The 17,106-nt window shown below is 41.0% G+C and overlaps 1 protein-coding gene across 7 annotated transcripts in view; it reads left to right on the top strand.

Annotated features, from left to right (window-relative positions):
* Positions 1–17,106, top strand: part of LOC105937705 (SH3 and multiple ankyrin repeat domains protein 2) — a 308,586-nt gene that overhangs the window by 185,438 nt on the left and 106,042 nt on the right. The window lies entirely within an intron of this gene.

Here is a 17,106-nt window from a genome sequence, read left to right as displayed (position 1 = left end):
AATCTGTGTCTGTAAACGATCATTAAAACTGTTTTCTCCACTGTAAACGAAAACAATATTTTTTAAAAGCTTAAATTAAAGATTCATTTTCCTCTTTCACTCATCTTAAAGCCAAAAAGACTCATTACTGTCTTTCTGTTTTACAGAACAAGGAGCGAGGTTCTCAAATTCGTTTTTATTCCTATTTATTAGACAGCTTTAAATAATGAGATGTATGTATGGCAAGCTACTCAAATATACCCCTGAAAAAATCCAGTTTCCTTCACAAATCAAATAATTAGGAAATAGAGCTCTGCTGTGGAGAGCTTATACTCAGTGTAAATGCAGATGTTCTACGAAGCCCTTAGAGATCCTTAGAGAACACCAGAGAACATCCAGCCTCATGGAGACCAGGGAACCCAGCAGACGGGTCAGGGAGGAAGTTCTGGTCCAGTTTCCAGCAGGTCAGGTTCTACAGAACCTCCCAGAGTTCTGATCATCATCTGGACCTGAAGAGAGGATGGACCTCCTGCAGACCTACCAGGACATGGACGTCCACCTGGACTGACAGGCTGGACCAGGAGAGCATTGATCAGAGAAGCAGGAGGACCATGGTGGCTCTGGAGGAGCTGCAGAGATCCACAGCTCAGGTGGTAGAAGCCGCTGGCAGGACAACTAGTAGCTGTGTACTCTTCAAATTTGTTCCTTATTGAAGAAAGGCAAGAAGAAAGGCATAAAAAGTCCTGTTTTTAGTTTGCACAAACACAGCATCAGGACCTTTTTGGACTGAAGTAAACAGATGTGGAGGAAATCTGACACTGGAGGAACACGGTGGTGGTGGCCTCATGCTGTGGGGACGGGGAAGATGGTCAGAGCTGAAGGAACCAAACCCAGGCCAATCCTGGAGGAAGACCTGAGACTGCAGCAGGACAACCACCCTGAACGTAAAGCCAGGGATATTATGGGATGGTTTAGGTCAAAGCAGATTCATGAGTTAGAATGGCCTAGTCAAAGTCCAGACCTACCTGTAACTGCAGTGAAAGCTTTTAATACTAAGTAGTAGCCCAGGGTCATGGCTAACAATGCAGACTTTTCACATTTTGAACCTTCTACCTCTCAATCGAGGAATTTGCATAAGATCTGAATAAAATCCATTAGTTTATAGTTGGATGATTGTTCTGCGTCTGAATCAGATCTGTTATAGTGTGAATAAAAGTCCAGCTGTGCCAGGGTTGCTCATTTATTCTTCGCTGTGTAACATTTTCTCTCCTCTCTTTAGCTGATTGAGGCAGATCACCTCCAGGAAGGAGGACAATTAGCTGCCAGGTTCACCTCCTGCCAGCGTGGAGCTCTGTCCGTTAGTTTCTGTGTCCTTCACGCAACAAGCCACTTTCAGTTTTCTCCGGCTCTCTGAGCCTCTTCCTGTGGAGGCAGAATTAAAAATAAACACGGTGACAAATGTTTGATCCTTTGTGTAATTTGATCCAGATATACGAAGACGCTCCTTCTGAAGCTTTAGAAATTTAACTCTTTCTCTGCCACTACTGCCGTTCTTTCCCGTCTAACTTTAAATTTAAATTCAGCTCTTTGTCCACTTAGTCTCCATTTCGTCATGTTTTCCATTCACACATCCAGAAGGTTTCTAGATCAGCTTTCTAAAGGTCTTTTTGGGATCTTCAGCTGCTTTCTCTTTCACACCAGTGTCTGATCATATTTAGACAATTGTTTGTGCTTTTTAGAGCCACCTAACTTTGACCTGTTAATAATGTGGTTGTGAAAAAGCTTCTAGACTCAATGTAAGAACCAACATTTACTCATCAAAGAAAACCTGGCAAAGAATTGAGTCTTTTAGCTCTTTGCTGAAAGCAACCTTTTAAAAAGACACACTTTGTTCTCAAATTATGAGATGAATTAATGAAATAAATCCTACAAATAATAGGTTGACTGTGCTGAAAGAGGAATTCATTCCCTGAAGAGCCGTTGGCAGCAAAACTTCACATAGAGAAGATTCTCCTCTCTGTTCCTGGATCAGGTCTTTGCTGGACTTACATCCTATTTCTTAGACATGGTTTCAGTTTTAAACTCCAGCTTTTAAGTGGTTGGCAGAAAAAAAACATCCATATACTAACTCTGGTCTCATTAGATTACTGCAAATGTCATAATCCTAAGGTGTTTGGTTAGTTATTAGCTTTTTAAGTTCATTGGACTGTGCATGTTTCAGTTAGTGTTTGGTTTGTGTTTCATCTTCTTCTAGTTTCTCACCCTAGTTGCCTTTGCAGCTGCATGGATTTCTGATGATTATCTCACACCTGTTCCTTAGTTTGATTATTGCCCAGCATATTTAAGTTACTGTTTCTGTTCCTTAGTTAACCTTAGTTAATGCTACTTTACCTGTTAGTTCATACGGTCTGCAACCTGAAGTCCTTTGAATAAAGTTACTCTTTTTGATGGATCTGTGTCGCCTTGAAACCTGCAAACACTAAAAGATGAATCAAGCAGCTGCAGCTCATCTGAACTGCTGCTGCTGGAGTCCCGACCCACACCAGGAAGTTGGATCACATCAGAACCAGTTCTTAAATCACTGCATGGGATCCCTGCTTGTCAAAGAACAGATTTAAACTAACTTTGGTCTTTAAAGCACTAAATGGTCTCTGGCCAAAAATAAATTTTTGAGCGGCTGGTCGGGTATCAAACACGGAGATCCCTCCAGTTCTTCAGAGACTCCTCGGTGTTCCCAGAACCAGAACTAAACACGGTTCCACTGTCGCTTCATGCATGCTCAGTATGAGGGATTGCTGCAAAGCCATCAACAATGCAGACGACTGTCCACTGTGGCTCTACGCTCTTTCAGGAGGAGTGAATGCTGCTTGGAGAGACTTGATGCAACCTGCTGGGTTTCCTTAGAGAGGAAACTTTCTCACCAACCTGGAGGATCTGATGGAGTCTGACCCGCCTCTCACCCGTTGAACGCTGGAGATAGGCACCAGCACCCCTCGTGACCCCATGAGGGATAAGTGTGCATAGATGATGGATGGATGGATGGATGGATGGATGGATGGATGGATGGATGAAGGTTGCACCTCAGCTTTGGAATTGAACCCTTGGAAAAGAGGTGTGCAGAAACTGTTGGTTCCTTTGGACCAGAGCAGCAAACTCTACTGCTGCTGCAGCGTCTGATCAAACTGACTAACGAACGCTTTGTCTGTCTGAAGCGTGAAACTGAAGACTGGACTTGGATCGGTTGCTTTAAATTCCCCTTTAAAATGTTTCTTTTAGCCTTATGCTTTATTTTCTTCCTGTCTTTCCTTTAAAATCCTTGCACATGAAAGCTGCTGCATAAATGAACACGCTCTGCCGAGCATCAGGCTTCCTTTAACTGGTGGAGAACGGAGAACCACAGGATGGAGCCTAAACCAGTTGGCTCCTCCCGGCAGCAGAACCATGACAACGCCAGAGAACATGAATGTACGTTTCATCATGTAGCCCACACGCGCGCGCCGGCGTGCTGCTGAAGCGTTAAGGATGTAAGGATCCATCCCTTTCTGGGTTGCTAGGAAACAACCAGGTCTACATATGTTTCCTGCCTCTTCATTCCCTTCTCCCAACATCTGGCTGAAGGAAACGGCTGTTTCCATTAAAACCATCTGCCTGCTTCCACATTAGGGTTCTTCTTGGTAGTGCTTGTTAATTTTTGGCAAAAATTAGCAGACTGAGCGTGAAAAACATGATTCAGGTAATACGCTGATTCAGTACATTGGCAAAATGTAGCAACAAGACAATAACCTCGCTCAGATTTATGACATTTTTCCACTTTTTATCGTCATTAAGTCTGGTTGACGGCTGATCTCTAGGCTTCTGTGTTTTCTGCATGAAACTGGAGAAAATCCCGACCCATCTACTCATTTATGCTCTGATCACAAAGTGGGTGACTGTTTAAATCTCTGCAGAGAGGAACAGCTTCACTCCATCCAGAACTTGTTCAGGTCAGGGTCAGGAAAAGGGCAGCTAGCACCTCTGCAGACCCCACACATCCTGGACACACCCGGTTTAGACTTTATGGTCAGATCAGCCCTACAGAACGCGATTTACCACAGAGACCTTGTCCTTTTGTCCTTTTCCCCAGGCTGTCTGTCTGGTGGACACCTCACAGCCTCTGCAGTCTGCTACTCTGCTGTATAACTATTTAAGCATATTTACAGGACCTCAGTATTTATATTCTTTATATGTAGAGAAAATAGCTGCACAAAATGCTCCTTTTATCCTTATTATTTTTTCTAAAGTTTATACATTTGCCTGTTAGTTGAAAGTCAAATTCCCTGTTTGTACACACAGTCCTGCATAATGCTGATGAAGCATAATGCTCTTTAATAAGAGCTAAAATGAGTATGTATGTATGTGATTACAAGTGTCCTGGAAATTAAGCCTTGAGGAACCCCACTGGTAATCTTTTTTTTTTTACAGATTAATAATAGCCACACTAAAAAGTCCCAGTCCTCCAAGTATGATATGAAGCAATTTAGCGCAGAGCTGTGGTCAGCTGTGTCAAAATACTACTAGACCAGATGTTTTCAGTTTATTTATCCTGGGGTGTAAGTGTAGAGAATGAACATAGAGAATGAATGAAGTAGCTGAATAAAACCTTTAGAGCATGCCTGTGCAAATTCTCAGTGATCCGGATCATGGCAGCAGCAACGCGACTTAAATGGGAGGCGACCGGACTCCAGCGGCTCGCACATGAGCATCCTGCCGTTGGAGCTGCAGGATGCTGTTTTTAAATGTGCTTAAAAACAGCATCGCTCCGACTGCAGGTGTCGGAATGTTCTGAGAACGAAGTCCAGCTTCTTCCCACTTCATGCCGTCTGCGGTTTCTCAATGAGAGCGGCTTCTCTCTGGTGGTCAAAATTGAGCAGTTTGAGGTCGTCAGAGAAAGCCGGTTTGTCATCATTCTCACAAACGGATTACATTTTTTTTTATGTGAATAAATTCTGCTATTTCAGGCTAAAAGCACATTTTCACAAGTGATACTAAAACCCCCCAAAGCTTTTTTATCAGTCTTCTGGGTAGTAGAGACAATTGATTAAAGTTGAGAAAGTCGCACCAACGAGCCGCCATCTTTGATGAACAGAAGTAACAAGCAGGTATTTCCAGAGTTTCCGGAGTTAAAAAAAAAATCAAATAGAAATGTCAGATTTCATTCTTAGAAATTCAGAAGTCCCCGACCAACTGCATGTCCTGATGCAGAATGGCAGCGTTGTATCCTAAACAGTGAAAGCTGTTGGGGGGGGGGGAGTTTAGTTGCATCTGACACTTTACCGTTTGACTGCAGAGAACAGAGAGAAGCACGTCGTCAGTTTGTGGTGTTCGTCGCAGGCAGCCTGATCAGAGAACAGAACCAGAACCAGAACCCAGACAAATCCCTGCACAACAAACCGTTTTCCTCCCATGATCACAGCGTGACTTTGCAGGATGTATCCCTGAGATAAATGTAGGTTGGTAACGCTCTGATGGAAAAGCAAACCCAAAGCAAATAAACGTCAGCATCCTTGGCTTCTGCACATTTTTAAAAACTAAACTGCTTATTTCACGTCGACCCGTGATGGCTGGTTGATTCTTTTCTTTTGCTTTCTCATCAGATTTCCTCTGAATGTGTCTCATGCTTTGATTCAGATTCTGTGTTTTCTTTGCTCCTGTTTCAACTCACCTGGTTGTTTCTGCTTTTGTCTTAGTGGGTTAAACCATAAACTGAATGTTCTCTTCCTTTGAATTGTTGTTCGTCTGCAGTTAATCAAAGTATCCGTCTGCTACATTGGCTTCGCCTCCTTCTCACTTCTCTTCTTCGATTCTTAGAGGCTTGTTTTCACCTCCTCTCATGGCTCCTTAGCCCTTCTTAGTTGAGGTGCAAGCAGAGGAGGTGATGAAGTTGAGAACGCATCTTTACACTGTATCTATTGTTTTATTACTCTGTTTTTTCAGCTCTGTCGAATGAATACTGACGGTGTTTGTTGCTGCACACACTTCTCTTTATGATGTGGGTCGATTATCGCTCTTCCTCCTGGCGTCTTTCAGGAACCCAGATGTCTTTAAAGATTTTTAGCTGAGATCCAGAGACTTTCCTTTCCCTTTCCCCAGCTTCCTTCTCTGGAGGTACACTGAGGCATTTCTAAGCCCGCCATGACTGGGAATCTCTCCAGTGACTCCAGGTTCTGACTCGAGGTCTCCTCCCAGTGAGAAATGATCAAAGAATCTCAACCTTATCCTTAACTGACATCCAAAGAACCCATCACTGTTTTTGGTCAGTTCTCACGGTCAAAGGTGAAGGTTGGAACGCTGACCATGGTTCATGGTTTCGGCCGGCTAGCAGCCACATCACAGCATCCTTCTGCTCCGTTTGACCCCAACTTCTCAACAAGATACTTAAATCTTACCTGCAGCAGCAACTCACGTCCAACACAAAGATGGATTTCCTGCCTGCTGAGGAACATGGCTTCAGACCTGGAGGAGCAATTAAATTTTTGCTGCATTCATGTTTGGATTAAGATTTAGCTCCATTCAGGAAAGAGCTAAACATAAAAAAAAGGTCTGAATCAATGTTGTGACCCAAATCATTTATTCCCTCATTAATAATCAATGGAAACCTTTATTTTTTTTCTTTGTAAAGGAACCGTACTCACCTAAATCTAAAAAGTCCCTACGGAGGTGTTAAACAGAGCAGGACTACGGCGGTTTTATATGCTGATGATTACGCACATCTAAAGGGAACAGAAAGGGAAAGTGGGCTGAAAGGTGGTGCAGTTGGTAGCACTGGTGGCTTGCAGCAAGAAGGTCTTGGGTTTGTGTCTATATGGCGTTTGCATGGTCTCCGTGTGCATATGTGGGTTCTCTCTGGGTGCTCCAGCATCCCCTCATAGCCCAGAAACGTGACTGTTGGGTGTTAAGTCACCTTTAATTAGTCACTCTAAAGCAGCGGCCCTCAAACTGGGGTCCATGAAACGCATGTTGCCGGGCCTGAGGAGGCACTGCTGATTGGTGACCTGTCCTCTCACCCAAACCGACAAACTTTCTCTGGACACCCTTTTCGCTCTGCCCCTGCATCAATAAACTTTATTTTTACCACGTGTTACGATAGGGACATTATTTTAAACTTTTTTTATAATACCACTGCAGACTCAGGGTTCTGAACATTAAAAACAATAAAATGTTACCAAGGGATAAAAAGTAAATACTGCAGTAAATACTGTGCAATACTTTTAAGCCTTCATTTACAGAACTGTAAATGGATGGATGTACAGCCAGACGTGCTGGAAAATGTAACAGACCACAAACCTCTCAGCAAGGGGCGACAACTCTCCCAGCTTTTGGAAATAAGCCGTTTTTAAATCTTTAGTTTTTTTATTTAATGTGACTCTCATACCACACTGTTACCCTGAGATATAAATTGCTTTCTATTGAAGCTCTGTAAAAGTTTTTATTTATTTTTATTTATTTATTTTTACATCTATGGTATTTAACCTATATTTGCTATAAAACGGCCCATTAGAAATGAGTCCACTGCGTTGTGTATGGCGACCAGTATATAGAAAAAAAGTTTAAGTTGATGAGGTAAAAAATTTAACACTCTTCATCTTTGGCCCAAATATTTGATCCTCTTTTCTGCGCCTCCTCCGTGGAAACATTGTGACTTTCAGTCTGCGCCGCGCAGATCACTTTCTCCCGCCGTCACGGGTGAGAAAGCAAAGGGGGGGGGGGGGGGGGGGGGGGAATGGGCGGGGCTACGTGCACGCGCTCGCTTCGGTGGAATGCCTCGCGCCAGGTTTAAGGCAGGCGGGTGGCAGGAAGGCGCAAGCGGGATCATGTGCCCCGAACGCCGCGGAGGAGCCGTCGCTGTCCGCGGTGCTGAAGGGGAAACTCCGGCTTCCTGAAAGTCCTGTTGGAGGAGCAGCGAAGCAGCAATGAAGTCCATCATCAACGCCTTAAAAAAGGAAGGTAAGAGCACTGTCCCGCTTGCTCTTTTCCCACTTTCCAAACCAGGCGGCAAGCAGCAGCCGGACATGCAGAGTTGGCTTAACTTGAACTGAATATGGAGCGATGTTCAGCCACTTTGAACGAGCGGGGTTGTGGTTGATTAAAAACGCCAACTGTGCTGATTGGAGTGTCTTTGTGAGGATGTAAGAAGGTCGGTGCGGCTTTCTGAAGGAAAAGAGAAAAGGAGGAGGAGGGGACCGGCAGGGGAGTAGTTTATGGGTCAGAGATGGAAAATAGGACTCCGGCTCAGCGAGAACACCCACATGTATACGAGTCCGTGTCTTCGCCCCTCACCCGAACAGAACCAGAGCAGCCCGTCCATCTGGATATGTGTGAAACAAAGCTGGCAGGGTCTGTTTTCCGCTCAATGAAAGCAGCAGGCAGAGCTGATCAGCGGCTCTGGCGCCTATATGGAGGGTTTCCCAACGGATTTGGACTCTATAGGGATGCCTATGCATGCAGTTATTTCAGGCATTTTATGTTATTTTTATAATATTCTATTTTAGGTGAAGAAAGAGACTCAGCGGCTCGGGGGGTAAATAGGGAGGCTTTACTGATTTGCTCTAGATGGGGCTTCAAGTAGCAGCTGAAGATGTTAATATGAGCTGAATTTGTTTTCTGCTCAAGAACCACAAGCTTAAGTGAAACTGATGAGTTCAACGGAGCCTTATTTTGGGAAAATAAGAATCTGCAACAGTGAAGGGAATTCTGGCATTTAGCAGTATTTAAAAGTCAGTTTCAATCTCTGCCGTTATCGAAGATTTTTATTTTTTTGCAGAGTTGCACATCTTGTATTCCAGGGTTTCGGAGCACATCTGATCTCCTCGACTGTTTTTGCTGGGAGGCTTTTAAAGCTTCTCTAACAGTTAAAGGTGTAAAGAATAACAGTTTTTACACCTTTCTGACGCTGTGGCTCTTAAGCTTCGCTTCATCTCTGCTCATAAAAAGATGGTTAAATCTGAAATCGCCCTCTGTTGTTCAGGAAAAACACAGAAAACTGTTAACAGCTATTATGAAGCAATTAACCAAGGTTCCAGGGACTTCTGAATCATCAGTCTTTTGCGTCACCGCTGACATGCTACTAACAGATAACCAAGTTACCCATCTGTCATCTTATGAATGCGAGTCATTGGATTCTGGGAATTTTATAAAATGAGATCATTTGTTCCCGTAAGTCATTGTTCCTCACCAGAAAGTCATAAGGACAGAATAAACACAATGTTAAAAGATGATTGCAATCTTAAAAAGCTTCTTTAAGACATTAATATATATATATATATATATATATATATATATATATATATATATATATATATATATATATATATATATATACTGTATATACTGTATATACTGTATATATAAAAAACCACAACGTGATGTTGTTGGTTCGCTGCTTTAATTAACGTTAAAGAAGGAACAGTGTAGCTGAATCAGACAGTTGAGCTTTATGATCTGGGGCAACTGAGCTGGCAAATGGTCTCCCTGTCTTAAAATCCCTCAGATGGTACTTTAAAAACTGTTCTGTAACTGAGACTAACTTATTTTACTGTAAATCCACTTGAATTTACCAGAGAATGGTGAGAAAGTAGAGAAGTTTTTTGAAAATAGGTATACAGATGATGTAAACTGTTGATAAAAACAAGTTTTAAAAAGGGATGAGGAGAATGAATGGATTACAGGTTGACACTGAAGGTGAAGTAGAGAAGAATGAGAAGAATGGGTGTGGAGAATGAGTGTGATGAGATGGCACAAAGAGATGAGTGGGAGGAAATTGGGTTATAGTGAGAATAGGGAAATGAGTGGAATGAGTAGGGCAAAAAAAAACATTGAATGTTGGAAGAAGAAAATGTATCTGAATAAAATAGGTTATAAAGTCTCCTGAAGAAGGATGAGTGGGATTAAAAGGGGTTGTAGGGAGAAATGTGGAGAAGGAATTGAAAGAAAAAGGTGTTAATGGGAGTGGTTATAAAGTAAAAGGGGAGAATTAGTGGGATAAGATGTGAAGAATGTAACAATGAAGACAATAAAGGGGGTAAAAAGGAGTTGTAATAAATGAGAAGGACAAATAAGATGAAAAGTTAAAAAGCAGGAGGAAGATGTGTGGGTTGAATCGGGGTTTTATGTGAATGATGGCTTAGAATCTAATGGTGAGGGTGAGTGGGACAGGAAAGGGTTGTAAAGAAGTGGAAAAACAGGTAAAATATTAACGTGATGAAAATGAGTGGTTAAAACATGTCATATAGATGAATAAAGAGCGTCAATGGGATGGTAAGAGGTTCTAAAGAGAACTGTAGAGGCTGAGTCATAAATGGATAAAGAGGAGTGTAAAAAGGGTCATTAAGGGAGATGAGGAGGATGAGTGGGATGGAAAAGCATCAATATGACTTATGAGGATTTAAAAAGGGAATAAAGGATCTTCCAAAGGGATGGAGAGCATGAGTGGGATAAAAGAGGTCGTAAAGGGCAATAACAGCGATTAGTAGGTTAAAACATTGGTTTTATCTTAATTCAGGTCGTAGGAGTTAGGGAGTTCATCCTGCAATTGGTGGGACGCCGGTTCGATCCCCGCTTCAACGGTCTCAGTCGTTGTGTCCTTGGGCAACATAATGAATTGGCTAATGGAGGTGGTCAGTGGCGCTGATGTATGGCGGCCTCGCCTCTGTCAGTCAGCCCCAGTGCAGCTGTGGCTGCTAACATAGCTCACCACCGTCAGAGTGAGAATGGGTGAATGACTGTTTGTTGTGTGAAGCGCTTTTGGGTCGTCGGACTAGTTAAAGAGTACAAGCTATTTATCATTCTTTGAAGTCATGATAGCTCCTGAACCGGTGACCACAGTAAATATGTCAACCCAATTTATTTTCAAGGCTAGAGCTATTTTAAAGACTCAAATCTATGCCCTATCAACACTGATAGGGACTGGATGGAGTAACGTTACTGTAAATATGGAATAAAAATATCCTTTATAGTCCCTCGGTGGGGAAATGTAGATGTACCAGCAGCGTGACAGACAAGTGGAAGCGCGTAGATACACACAAAGATAAAATCTGCTGTGCAGTAATGACAAACATGAGGAGTACTGTACAATAATTAAAAATGACATAATCTGGTTTTAACAAATGTGCAAGTGTACAGAATGTGCCTGAATATTTTTGCATATGAAAACAAGAATGACAGAGTTAAATGACTCCAGACCTGTCACCCTGACGTCGGTGGATACGAAATCCTCCGAGCGACTTGTGTTGAAGCATCTGAAGGAGATCACAGGCGCCCAGCTGGAGTCCAGCTGGACATCCAACACACAAACTGTTCAGACCTTTACCTTCAGGGCGGCGCTATGGAGCGCTGTGTGCTAAAACCAGCTGCCAGACAGACAGTTTCTTCCCCCAGGATGTTTCTCTGAAGAACACCAGATCCATGCCAGGCTTCCTCTTTTATATAAACACTGGATATATACATGTTTACAAAAGCCTTTTGTTTTATTTGCTTATATATTTAAAATGTCTTCATTGAGAACAAATTGGAAATATATACTGCATGTATATATATATATATATATATATATATATATATATATATATATATATATATATATATATATATAGAGAGAGAGAGAGAGAGAGAGAGAGAGAGAGAGATAGATAGATAGATAGATAGATAGATAGATAGATAGATAGATAGATAGATAGATAGATAGATAGATAGATACACATCTTTATTGTCATTTTGTATTCACAAAGTGTGTACAGAATGAAATTTCGTTTGCATACAGCTTGAAAAGAATCACTCTAGAAATCACTCTAATAATCACAGATTGCACTATTTTTCAGGATAAAGATGCATTCCATTTAAATGGATAATGCAGTGATTTTATCAGGTGTGCGCAAGTTAAACTGAACCTGGAAGATTCCAGTAGTTTTTTTGTTAATTTAGGAACTTCTACAATGACTGATAATAATGACAATAAGAAATCCTGATTCTGCAGCTAAAAGCTGTTGTTAATGGAGAATAAATAAAGGCCCCACAAATCTTCCTCACATTTGCTTTAAATTCCAGCTGATATTGACAGCTAGGTGACAGGAGGCAAACAACAAGCTGTCTGTTGTCAGAGTTAACCACCGCCTGTCAGACTCTCTGATGCGCTGTAACTCCATCAGACTGCATTCCTCTTTGTCTTCCACATTAATGGCAGAAAAGGTTGGCCTGATCATCAAAACGTGATCCCCGTGTCGCCAGATGTAGACAACAGTTATAAAAGGGACACAAAGAAATGAATATTTTCACTTTTCTGTCAACGGTTTCTTTATAACAGGCATAATCTATGATGGCATGTTGTGCATCACATTAAAGTTTTAGAAATTATGCATTTATCTGGATAATTTTCTGTATTTGTACATACTGAGGCCCGGCCCTGAGTTGGTTTTATCACTTAAATCCTTAACTAACTTAGATCAGAACAAAAGGCTGAATTGAAAGAAACGTCACGTCAAAAATACGTATTTGTGCTCATAAAAATTTGTCAAATTCAGTTTTCCCTTCTGCTGACTGAACAACGTGCTGCTATGTCAGAGTTGTTTAATGTCAGGTTAAATTAGCTAAAGGAAATTAGACGTTTAAATATAGTCATATTCAATAAATTAGAATTTGTTTGTCACATTAAAAGCACCTTTTGAACAGACAAACAACTCAACTCAATTTTATTTCTATAGCGCCAATTCATGAAACATGTCATCCCAAGCCCTTTTTCCAAAGTCAAATTCAATCAGATTATACAGATTGGTCAAAATTTCCTATATAAGGGAACCAGTTGATTGCATCAAAGTCCCGACAAGCAGCATTCACTCCTGGAGAAGCGTAGAGCTACAGTGAACAGTCGTCTGCATTGTCCATGGCTTTGCAGCAATCCCTCGTCAGTATGAAACAGAATTTTCAATAAGCCTCCATTTCTGCATCAAAAATGTTCCTTTTTTTATTGGTCTGATGCAATATTCTCATCTTAAATGCTGTGTGTTTATTCGCTGAAGCTGGGAAAATGAACAGAAATAACAGCTGTAAAACATCATCAGTCTCAGTTATATTTCTATATGTTGTCTTTCCTTTAGTGAACTGAGTTACTGAAATAAATTAATATTACCATAACATTCTAATTTATTGAAGATGACTGCATGTGATCCTGCTAAATTTCAGCATTTTGCAAACTGTTTATTACAGAAGAAAAATAAATGGTCAAAAACTAAAGAAGCTGAAGAAGAAGGGAACCAATGTGGATTATGACTAATGATCAGAAAAACTGTAACGTCCTCTGTTCAGCTGTAAATAATCCCACCTGCACCCTGAGTTGTTTCATGTTGACCCTAAAACCAGGCTGAGCTGTGAGGATTCTGCTGGATCCCTCATGTTCTGCACGCTTTCCTAAAAGTGATTCTGCTTCATCTCACATTATCTCAGCCCAATTTATCTGAATATATTTAACCACCATTGAACCTGAACTGTCCTCCTTGTTGGAAACATTGTAGGAATTATGCGTGTGATGGCTGCAGCACGGCGCTTTAAAAGGAGGAATAACCCTGTCACTACCTGGATTTAAAGCTCCAGTGAGCTGGTCGCTTCATCTTCTACTCTTATAGGGCCTACAGGCGATCAGGAGCCTGTGTTTTAAAACCTGCTGTGATCTTTCCCTCTACAAGGTCACTGTTTTAATCCTACATTGCCCTTCATTCGGTAGATGCCTGTAAAAATACTCCAGACATGATCGACCTGAGTCCTAGCGGCCCATGAGGGACACAGAGATGGCATCCCCTTCTCTGCACGGTGAAAATTTTGTTTTCTTTTGTTTTTTACGCTGAATATCTTCTTGTCTGGACAGCCGACCTCCCAACAGCAAAGACTTCCTGCGTGTGAAGCGACTTCAGGGCGCTGGGTTACGTTTCTCTGAAGCACTTTAATTGCAGATTCTTCAGCTCTGGCCTAAATTAACGATGGTTTTAGCTGCGGCAGCCTGTCGCCGTCCAGGGTTAGGGTTATCTGCAGATGACTGCATAACAACACTGTTGGGATATCTTGTTAAAATCTTCCCTTTTGAAGAAATAATAGCTGTTTTTGCTGCTTCTCTAAACATCAGCCCCGACGGTGGGGGGTAATGACGTATGGATGGATCAGATTTTACTTATAGGAATTAAAATTACTGGCCAGGAAAGAAGAACGCAGATCTCTTTATTCATCTTTATTCATTTAATCAGACTCCCCTGATCTGTGATCTGATTAACTTTAACAGTGTTTTCATTAAGGTTGATAAAAGGAAGAAAAATAACTTAACATTGTTGTTTTATTTACTTATAAATTAGATTTTTGCTTTTTCGATTTCTATTTTTCTTAATTTTAGTCCTAGACTCGATGCAATCTGCTGGGTTTCCTTAGATAAGAAACTTTTTTGACCAATCTGTCTGGAGGATTTGATTGAATTGATTTCATAAAGTTCAATTCAATTCAATTCAATTTTATTTATATAGCGCCAAATCATGAAACATGTCATCTCAAGGCACTTTACAAAGTCAAGTTCAATCATATTATACAGATTGGGTCAGATTATACAGATTGGTCAAAAATGTCCTATATAAGGAAACCAGTTGATTGCATCAAAGTCCCGACAAGCAGCATTCACTCCTGGGGAACCGTAGAGCCACAGGAAGAGTCATCTGCATTGTACATGGCTTTGCTGCAATCCCTCATACTGAGCAAGCATGAAGCGACAGTGGGAAGAAAAACCACCCATTAACGGGAAAAAAAACCTCCGGCAGAACCGGGCTCAGTATGAACGGTCATCTGCCTCGACCGACTGGGGTTACAGAAGACAGAGCAGAGACACAACAAGAGAGACAAAAAGCACAGAAGCACACATTGATCTAGTAATCTGTTCTACATTAGATGGTAGTAGCGGGTGAGCCGTCTTCTCTGGATGATGTCACAGTTAACAGAACGTCAGACCAGGTGTACCTACTATGAAGAGAAAAGAGAGAGAACAGAAAGTTAAAGCAGAAATGACAACACATAATGCATAATTGAAGAACAGTAGAACTCAATATAGTGAGAAAATTAGATCCTGATATACTCCAGTAACCTAAGCCTACAGCAGTAAAACTACAAAGGTAGCTGAGAGTAACATGAGTCACTAGTTATAATTTTTGTCAAAAAGAAAAGTTTTAAGCCTAGTCTTAAAAGTAGACAGGGTGTCTGCCTCACGGACCAAAACTGGGAGTTGGTTCCACAGGAGAGGAGCCTGATAGCTAAAGGATCTGCCTCCCATTCTACTTTTAGAGACTCTAGGAACCACCAGCAGACCTGCAGTCTGAGAGCGAAGTGCTCTGTTAGGAACATACGGGGTAATCAGAGCTCTGATATATGATGGAGTTTGATTATGAAGGGCTTTATACGTTAGAAGAAGAATTTTAAATTATATTCTTGATTTAACAGGAAGCCAATGAAGGGAAGCTAAAATTGGAGAAATATGATCCCTCTTGTTGATTTTCATCAGAACTCTTGCTGCAGCATTTTGGATCAGCTGAAGGCTTTGAACTGCATTTTGTGGACTTCCTGATAGTAAAGAATTACAATAGTCCAGCCTTGAAGTAACAAATGCATGGACCAGTTTTTCAGCATCACTCCTGGACAGAATGTTTCTAATTTTGGCGATATTCCGGAGGTGAAAAAAGGAAACTCTGGAAACCTGTTTAATATGGGATTTAAATGACATGTCTTGGTCAAAAATAACACCAAGATTTTTTACTTTATTACCAGAGGCCAGTTTAATGCCACCCAGATTAAGTGATTGGTTAAGAAGTTTATTTTTTGAGGACTCTGGCCCAAAGATTAAAACTTCGGTCTTGTCAGAATTTAGATGCAGGAAATTTAAAGTCATCCAGCTTTTGATGTCATCAAGACATGACTGCAGTCGAAGTAATTGATTGGATTCATCAGGATTTATGGATAAATATAGCTGAGTATCATCAGCATAACAGTGGAAATTAATCCCATGCTGTCTGATAATTTTGCCTATCGGAAGCATATATATAGTAAAGAGAATTGGTCCAAGGACTGAACCCTGTGGTACTCCACAAGTGACCCTAGAGTTTGAGGAAGATTTATTATTAACATGAACAAATTGGAATCTGTCTGACAGATAAGATTTAAACCAGCCTAATGCTTTCCCCTTAATCCCTACAGTATGCTCAAGTCTTTGTAGGAGAATATTGTGATCAACTGTATCAAACGCAGCACTGAGATCTAACAGGACAAGTATAGACACAAGTCCATTATCTGAGGCCATGAGAATATCATTAGTGACCTTCACCAGAGCTGTTTCAGTGCTATGATGAGCTCTGAAGCCTGACTGAAACTCCTCAAGTAGGTAATTACTTTGTAAATGTTCACAAAGTTGATTAGCAACTACTTTCTCAAGAATTTTAGATAAGAAAAGAAGATTAGATATAGGTCTGTAATTTACTAACTCATCTTGATCAAGAGAAGGTTTCTTAAGTAAAGGTTTAATAACAGCTACTTTCAAAACCTGTGGTACATATCCATTTACTAAGGATAGATTAATCATGTCTAAAATAGTGCCACTGACCAAAGGGAATATGTCCTTAAACAACTTGGTTGGGATTGGGTCTAACATACAGGTAGAAGGTTTAGATGAAGCTAAAATTTTAGATAGCTCAGAAAGCTCTACTGCTTCTAAACAGTTCAAACACTGCGCAGATTCTAAAGATTCCTCCAATGCTGCCTCACTTACTGAGGACGAGGTAATCATGTTTGGGAGGATGCCAATTATTTTATTTTTAATGGCATCAATTTTATTTATGAAGAATCCCATAAAATCATTACTACTGAGAGCTAAGGGAATGGATGGATCAACAGAGCTGTGGCTCTGGGTAAGTTTGGCAACTGTACTAAAGAGAAATCTAGGATTATTTTTATTCTCTTCAATTAATGATGAAAAATATGCTGCTCTAACTCTGCGGAGGGTCTTGTTATACAACAATAGTCTGTCCCTCCAGATTAAGTAGGATTCCTCTTGGTGTGTAGAGCGCCATTTTCTCTCCAATATCC

This window comes from Fundulus heteroclitus, chromosome 4 (assembly GCF_011125445.2).
Source record: "Fundulus heteroclitus isolate FHET01 chromosome 4, MU-UCD_Fhet_4.1, whole genome shotgun sequence".
Taxonomy (NCBI): domain Eukaryota; kingdom Metazoa; phylum Chordata; class Actinopteri; order Cyprinodontiformes; family Fundulidae; genus Fundulus; species Fundulus heteroclitus.
This window is presented reverse-complemented; position numbering and strand designations above follow the sequence as displayed.